The following is a 9,003-nucleotide window of genomic DNA, read 5'->3' as shown; positions in this document are numbered from 1 at the left end:
TGCAAAGGTACACCAGCTCCTTATTTGGCACACTAAAAGCCTGAGGTGTAATCTGTAATACCCAGGTAGCAATCATTTATCACTGCTCCGTTATTGTCTTATGATTAGATTTGGTTCCATTTATCTCTAAGCAGAGGGGCTGAGAGGAACTCAACATATAATGAAGACAGAAATGGAGAGATGATGAACTCTATCTTATCAGGAAGGGAGTTACATCGAGGGACTGAAGGGATCAATCGCTGTGGGCAATGGGGGGAAAAAACAGCGCGCGAATGGAGAGAGACGAGTGTGTTTAAAAATCAATTACACTGTAAATATGACACGAGTCAGCAACGACGGCCTCCAGGGAACGCGGGAAATATGTTCCTGCCTGCACGTCAGTAAATCTGCACTCTGTACAAATGAATTACTAATTTTATGAACAGGAGAGTAGAGATGGAAAAAAAAAGAAAAAGAAAACACACAGTGTGTGTGGTAGAATGCACACTGCTTATGTACACAAGCTATAACTCCCATGGGGGAGGATTATTAATTGATGGAGTGAAGGGTTTTTTTCCTTCCCGCTCAGGGAGGAGCAGAGCGCAGACCTTGTGTTACCTCTGATCTTTGGAAGCGTCAGCAGGTCGACCAGCCAGAGCAAACTGCCGCCGCTGCAGCGGCGAGCGGCAGCCGGCACTTTGATGCAGCCTCAAAAGATTGACCTGAGAAGGCCGAGGAGGAGTGGATGTGAGGAGATGGACAAGGGATGAAGAGCAGGGAGGCGGAAACCAGGGATGATGGGCTCAAACAACTGAGATGAGGAAAGAAAAGAATTCCCAAGACGCTGCTCCACAAAGATTCACATTAGACCTCTTCAAGTTGCACCAATATTTCCAAATGGCCCAAGATGACTTGTTCACATGCAGGACGAAGTTGAAACGTGTCAATACCTTAAAGACAGACTTCTGCCGCCATAGTTAACCAAGGTTGCTGTCTATTCTTGCCGTTCCATAACCTTATTTTTCCACATCCATTCTCTGTCAACTGGTCTGGCTGTTTTTAGGGTTTCGTAGACCACTGTGTCACATTAATTTGCATTTGCATTGGTTGATGGTCGGCTGAAGGTGGTGGTTGTGCAGTGAAGTAAGTCAGTCTTTGTGGACAATGTTAGAAAATGAGTGCAAGTGGTTTAACAACTCTAGCATTGGCTGCCTGCTTTGTAGAACACAGATTTTAAGCCTCAACAACAGATTTCACCGCACCCATCCACTTTGCATCTGAGAGTTAAAACTTCCAAGCGTGTGTCTGCCATTAACTTCAGTACGGCAGTATGTTCAAGGTTTACGTTGCCCTTCTCCCACTGTAGATGGAAAAGGATTTGCACCTTTGAACATAGTCTGGATAAAATATATTTAGGGAATTGAAAATTCTCAGTGCTTGTCCAGAGAAATCAGACAGTATCATCTTTGCAGATGATATTGCTCTTTTGGTACAAGAGTCTCCCGCACTCACTTGGAATGTCTGGAGCAACACAGTTATTCAGTGGTCATAGTCATTGCTAATATTTGTTGTTGTTGTTGTGAGTTGCTCTTGCCCACTCACACACTCACTCACCCATGTGATCTTAAAACAACCCTGACTGGCTTTTCAAACGAGTGCAAGATAGTTCTGGCTGATGGAGGCTTCTTGCTGACTGATCTGAATGACCCACGTCCAGCACCTGCTCCTTAGGAATGTAGCCATGAACCTGTTCACCTTTTGGACAGGTCTTTATTTGAAATGGTTTCGGGCCAAAATATACACAGAATTCAGCAAAGGCTCTTATTATGAAAAGTGGACAACTTTGTTAGGTTCTTCTCAGTCATTTGCCAACATTCTGAACCTCAGCCCTTGATTTTTAACCTGGACTGGACTTCTGTTGGTGGTGTTCAGTCCCACAGCTTTTAGCCTTCTTGTTGCTGATGCTGAGCCGACTGGTTTTGCAAGACACGTTTAGTCGCTGGGTCAAATCAAATCAAATCAAATTTTATTTACAAAGTGCCTTCCAACCACCAAAAGGAGCACAAGGCGCTTCACAGACTAAAATAAAAAAAATAAGTAAAAACACTTTAAGAAGCACAGTACTAAAAGGAGCTAAACATCAAATGCTAAATGAGAGCTTCGGGCCAAGAACAGCAAAAGAGCGGTCACCAAACTTTCTATATCTTGCCCTGGGGACAACCAAGGAGGTGTGGCTCGACGAGCGTAGTGTCCTGGAAGGTTGGTAAATTTGCAACAGCTCTGAGATGTAGGGGAGGGGGGCGGGGTTGATACACACAGACCTGCGCATGCGCAGTGCTCCGCGGAAGAATATACCGGAGCACAGCAGTAGAAGCCATAGACTCAGCCGCTGTGCGCCTGGTATATCCTTCCGCGGAGCACTATGCTTGTTCAGGTCTGTGTATCAAAATGCTATTTTAAGGGATTGAAAAGAAAACACGTCTTTTAAAAAGTTTTTTAACCATTCGGATTTACTTCACGTGCTAATACGCCGTCCCCTGGACCACTGGAAGGAGTATTTTGTCCACGTTCGTCAGTCCGGCTCTGTTTCCTCTTCACCTGCCGAAGTTGAGCTAAGCTAACTACGATGCTAACAGCTGTTAGCCAGGCACTGGACGAACGGACACAAAAAAGGTATTTATGAGCTTATCTCACTTGTAAATGATCGGGATAGGGCGTGGGTCCAAAATCTTCGGAGTATTCTTTTAACAACTCGGTACTGAGGCAGTCTTTGCCTGGTGCTTTGCGGCTCTTCAGGGACTTCATGGCACCAATGTGGGTCGGAGAAGTTCAAAAATGTGTTTTTTTAATTTTAAACATAGTTAAAAAAATTTGAGCATCCTTGTTTCCCAAAATAATCTTATTTGTTGCAGATGTCTCAAACCAGGAACCCTCCTGCAGGAGTTAGAAATGAGAATTCAGCATCTTATCGTCCAGGCTGGGGTTCTCATCCAGCAGCTTCTGCATTTCTTTTATGAGCTCCAGTTTGCTTGATATTTAATGACAAATGAACGACTGGAGCATTTCAAACCCCTGCATGAAGACTATCAAGTATTTTGGCATCTGTCTCGAGACAGTCACAAGCACCAATAAAGAATCATTTCGCTGGATGAACGCCATGCAGATCTGGAGTTGCTGAGCTGCAAAACTGTCACAATTCGCCGTGATTCCTTGGGAAATGTTTTGCTTTTTCATGTATTTCTGTCTCCACCACTGCCCCTTAAGATGGTGGCTTAATGAAAATCTTGCAATGCTGCATCGTCTAAGACGAGCGTTAATAAAAGCATTTGTGAAAAAAATAAAGCTTGATATCTTCCTCATCGTGGTTCCAGCACTGCTTTTGTCTTTCACGGCCATTCTCTCAAACCCAAACTTCAATTTTCAAGACGATACGCTCGAAGGAAGACAGGAAGCACAGTGCCACTCACTCCCCTCTCCCTCCATCTGCATTTGACCAGCGCTGCAGTTCTCGGCAGTCCTCTTCTGGGTGGCTGGGCTGGCTTGGCAGGGCAGCAGTATTGGGTCCTGCCCTAATGAAGAGCATTGATCCTTGTTGGGTTATGAGCAGGCTTTAGTGGCTGCGTTGAGATGTTAATAAGCCCGGCCTTATTCCAGAGGAGCTTTAATTAGCCTGTTGGAAATGTGCTTACGGGGCCACACATTCCTGAGCACGCACACATACACACACACACACACACAGGGGCGGTCACACACACAAGCAAATTTGTGCAAGGACAGCATCACAAATTCACACACACACACACACACACACGCGCGCGCGCTGTACAGTCAGTCATTTCATGGACCACTGCGATGGCGATCAAAACAACACTCTCCATTTATTCAATTAATGGTTTCATTAGTGAGTCAGGCGGTGTGAGTTTAGTTACTCGTGCACTCCTTCGATACACACATGCAACAACAGTCAACAGTCATCTTCAGCTGATGTACTGTATGAACTCGTTATGTTTCATCACGTTCATCTTTGCTTTGCCTCTTTAACTGTCAGCAGGACGAACGCTGGATCCTGTCGGTGGTTCACGCCTCTCTGAAAGAATTATGCTTTGGCTCCCTGGACGGAGGATGTTTCAGAAGTCCTCAACATTTCCTCAGCATCGGCTGGCCCTTAGAGTGTTTTGAACATTTGGCACCAAAAACAGAAATAAAAAAATCACCTGTGGCCTTGTTTTTACACAAAGTGAACTGAATGTTTTAAAGACAAGGCAAGCAGCCAAGTCACGCCTCACAGTTTATTTTTATAACTGAATTTAACAGCTTGGTCAAATGTTTTTCATTCATCTTATGATGAATCTTGATCGAAACAAAGTTCTAATTTTAAAAAGGTCTTTGCGTGAAGCATGGACTGTGCCTGTTGAATCGGCTTGAAGCCCAGTTTCAGAGCCATTTCAGCTCAGAGCTGAGATCAGAGCTTGTTAACCTCCCCACACAGAAGGAATGAAGAGTGATTTACCATCAGCAGTGTTGTTATTAGTGAACGTTACTGGTAAATCTATACCCAAACACGTTGTATGGATTTATATTTGAGAGCTTTGATGTTATTTAATGTTGTTCCTCCTTCGATCCAGCAGCTCCACATCACGATGGTACCTCCGCCGTGTTTTACAGAAGTTGGATTGCACTTTTCTTTCTGGGATTTATGTTTTATGTTTTATGATTTATGATCGATCTTCAGTTTCATGCCTCCATGAAACCTCTCAGAAAGACTGGCGCACATTAGTGAATGATGAGTTCATCCTTTTAATCATATTGCTGCCCTTGACTTAGTTTCATCATGTAAGTCTGAATTAAGAATAAATTGGGTCTGAGATATTATCAATAACTTTTGCAGGAGAAAAACGGGTTTTGTAAAGTTTTTCAGGTATTTTGGAAGCTCATTTCAAATTCTTGATTCCAGTGTGAAAGGGAGCGAATGAATCTCTCAGATAATGAAGAAGTCAGTTTTTTTATGTGAAATGAAACAAACATTTTATAGATTATGAAGTGAATATCTTCATATTGGATTTATTAGTGGAAATATGATGACATTCTTAAAAATTTGTCGTGAAAATGAGGGAGCGGGACACAATCTGAGTCAGGACTGTATATCATCACCCTGACTGTCAATATTCCCAGCTCTTCACAAGCTCTTTCTTTAAACAATTGGTGTTGACATCAGGGCCTTGCCGAGACACACGGAGAAGCTGCTGATGCTGCCAAAAAGCCTTTTTCCATCAAAGACAAGAGACACTCAGGAATACGTCGTACTCACAGGAAGCTCGCTGGAGGAGAGGCGGCTCTGCTTTCCCTCCCTCACGCCGGTGTTGTCACATCTCTTTTTTCAAAACATGGCTCGGTTGTGAGCTCGACCTGTTTTTCATTAAACTTTAATCTTTAGTCCGGAGCGTATTGTTATCACTTGATTTAATTAAGCGGCGAAGCCTCGGGGAGGGCGGCTCAGCGCTCTGCCTCATGTTCGACACACTTCTACATATTTACATGTCAGCTTCCTGTCATTACCACAGAAACACAGCACTCCACTGTTGTTTAAGTGGATTTGAGTGTTGTCTCACTTTACTATGAGGAAAAGACAAGTTCAAAACTCATGTTGTGAAAAATTACTCCTCAGTGTGAAAGTTGGTGTGTTTGTCCTGTGATGGACTGGAGGCCAGTGAAGTGGGTCCTGCTGAGTGGATGGATGGATGGATGGATGGATGGATGGATATGACATACAGCTTTAGATACAGTCTTAACCCTCAGCAGCACAGCTCTGCCCTCCAGTAACAAACCACATAAACAGCCTTGACTCTGTCCCTGTAGATATTTTGTCGTTCTCTTTAAACGTTGCCGGCTGTGTTTCTGCCCGGTTTGGATCGGGTATGAGATGACGCCTGAGGTTTGGACATTTCAGGAAGCAAACAGTATGTCACTGGAAACCCTAAATCTCTCAATAGAAATTTTATTACAAGAATATTTTTTTTTAAAAAGGCTTTCAGTGGCAGGTTAGTCCGCAGTGTCCTGAGGCCTTCCCTTTCACAGAGCTCCTTCTTTGTTGGTTTTGCACCAGCTATTGTCCAGTTATTGTCCAGGCTTTGGGAACTAAGGGAGCAACAGCAGTCCCTGTTAAATGGAAGAGGAGCTGCATGTCTACAAGTACATAAAAAAAAAAATTCTGAAAATCGTGTGTCAGACCAGCCGCTGCTCCGGCGTGTCTCCTGGACAAACCCACGCTGTTTCCACTCTGGCCTGAGAACGTGGCAGGGGATGGAGGCCGCTGGATCAAAACTTAGCTTAACGGGTCATTATCAATTTAAAAATAAGCACCAGCATTTTATTTTGAAACGTTCCCTGAGGACTCAGTCACATCATACCAATTCAACAGCAGCTAGCAGCTTTAAGCTAACCGCTAGCAGCACGCTACGTTTCTTTGCACTTCTGCACATTTCCTTTTAGATAAAGTCAACTAAATGAACATTTGTTTGCTATTGTTAGATGATTTTCAGGATGTAATGTAAAAGAAACAACTACAGTTACTTTACGTTGGACTCCACTAAAATGAGGAGTTTCTATTTCTGTGTCTTTCTCTGTGAGACCGAACTGTCGTATGACACAAAAGACACATTTCAGAATCGCTTGTAACAAAAGGTTTTTATTGAGTTACACAGAAAAAACATCAGATACAAAACAGCAAACTGGTTTTTCTCTCTCAGCTTGCCAGAGGCTTGTCCTGAGCACAGTTTTTAAGAAGGTTTACACCGTTCCACCACTCAGGTACAGTGACTTTGTTTTCCAAACTGTACTGACTGTTTTCCTCTTGACTTCTCGCTCTCTGTTGCTGTATGTTACCTGGAAGTGAATTATTTCTTGCCTGAGCAAAATAGTGCAGTTTTAAATTTGACCATATCCATAAATGTCAATGCATGCAACATTAAAAGCAGAGTGTTATTGTGTTCTCCCAGTCCAGCGCTGTGCATTATGTATGACTCTCATTGCTTTATTCTCAAGGATACATACTGGCTGCAGGTTGCTTTGTGCTTCTGAACTTTCACACAGTGAAACAAATGCAGTCAAACAAGTTAAGAATGGAGGCTGTGCCGTGAATAATAGTCCAGTAAGTCTTTTGTTCTTCCATGAATCGCTGCCAGCCGGCAGAGGAGCCGCAGCGACCTGCAGAGCAGGAAGCAGGCAGGAGGTCAAACCCAAACGCAGCGTCTGGACACGGCGTCAAGTCAAAGAAGAACAGGAGACCTGTCAACAGGAAGCAGAACTGGAAGAAAGGATGGACTCTGACGGCTAAGACAGTCCTGGTGAGCAGCAAGCTGGACTGAAGGACCAACTGGAGCTCTGCTCTGTCTGGTTTTCCCACAGTCCTCTGCTTCAGGTCCTCTGCTGGGGGGGCAGACGACCTGAGCCACGCTTCACATCCTCTCCATCGTATATTCCAGAGACGGAGGAGCTCGTCCTGTCACCGAGAACCGGACTGGACTTTATGTTCCACACACAATAAAACTTTACAACAAGTCACCGCTGAGACATCAAGACTTCATCTGTCCCTTCACTCCGTCGGTTCGCTCTTCTTTAGCTTACGTTAGCTTGCGGTGCTGTTTGCAGGTGGATTTACTAACGTCAACATGGACATGGTCTCAGTGGAGTATCTTCATCATTCCTTCAACTTTCCTCGTAGTCCATAACCTTTTATAATCCTTTTGTTCAAATTACAGAATCTACCTTATGCATTTATTACCTTCAAGTCTAACTTCTATTAAATGCATCGCCTTCAAGTCTCCCTGCTGGGCGTATATTTACGACTTCCTGTTATTTACGAGGGGGTACCCAAAAAAAAACAGAATTTGGTCAGAAAACAATAATAATAATGAGTTTCGACTTCTGGCCGTCAGATGTGCTGCAGGTAAGCCTCATGCACGTCTGTGAGAAATTTGAGCTCCGAGAGTGACACTGACGCCTGTCAGGCGCTATTTATAGCAACAGAGTGCAGCGGCGGTCTGCGATTTTTTTCCAAAATGGCGACATTGACTGGGAAGCCAGAGCAGCGCGCAAACATTAAATTCTGCTTTTTGCTGGGAAAAAACAGCAGCAGAAACACTCAGCTTGTTGCAGCAAGCCTACAAGGATGATGCTCTGGGGAAGACTCAGGTCCATGAGTGGTTCGGGCGGTTTAGAAGGGCCAGATGTCGGCGCGTCAGGTCCGCTCAGCCGTGAAAACAATGCTGAGCTGCTTCTTCGCTGTCCAGGGTCTCGTCCACAGCGAGTTTGTCCCTCCAGATCAGACTGTAAATCAGGACTACTACATGGAAGTCCTGAGACGGCTCCGTGAGGATGTGAGGAGGAAGCAGAGCGTAGTGGCGGAGTGGAGCCGGTTGATCCACCACCACAGAGCGCCAGCAGACACGGCGCTGCGCCTCACGCAGTTTAATGAGAAGAATGAGGTGAATCTCCTCTCCCATCCGCCTTATTCGCCAGATGAAGCCTCGAGTGACTTTTTCTTGTTCCCCAAGTTGAAGAAGGAGCTGAAGGGACAGCGGTTTGCAGATGTGGAGGAGGTGACAGAAAAATCGCAGCCGGCAAAAAACGGCACTTTTACGCGCGGGTCTGACGACGCATTCGTGAAGTGGGAGACACGGCTGGAGCACTGCATGAATGCAGATGGGGATTATTTTGAAGGCGACGGTGGTGTTTTATTTTGAAATGTCATAAATAAAAAGTTATAATCAAATTCCGTTTTTTTTGGGTACACCCTCGTATTTGAGTTGTTTCTTCAAATTAACTGATTTCTATGTAGTAATTATTGTTGTTAAGTTGTAAATTTTGATCCATTTTCTGAATCCACTTCATCCTGAGTTGAGGTTGAAGTCGATCGCAGCTCAGATCTGGCTGAAGCTGAAAGTTACTGTGTAGATATAAAGTGTCTGCTGTGAGCGGACAGTGCTTACCACTGCTCCACTGTGCCACTGAGAAGAGGCACTGAGT

This window comes from Salarias fasciatus, chromosome 20 (genome assembly GCF_902148845.1).
Source record: "Salarias fasciatus chromosome 20, fSalaFa1.1, whole genome shotgun sequence".
Lineage (NCBI taxonomy): Eukaryota > Metazoa > Chordata > Actinopteri > Blenniiformes > Blenniidae > Salarias > Salarias fasciatus.
This window is presented reverse-complemented; position numbering follows the sequence as displayed.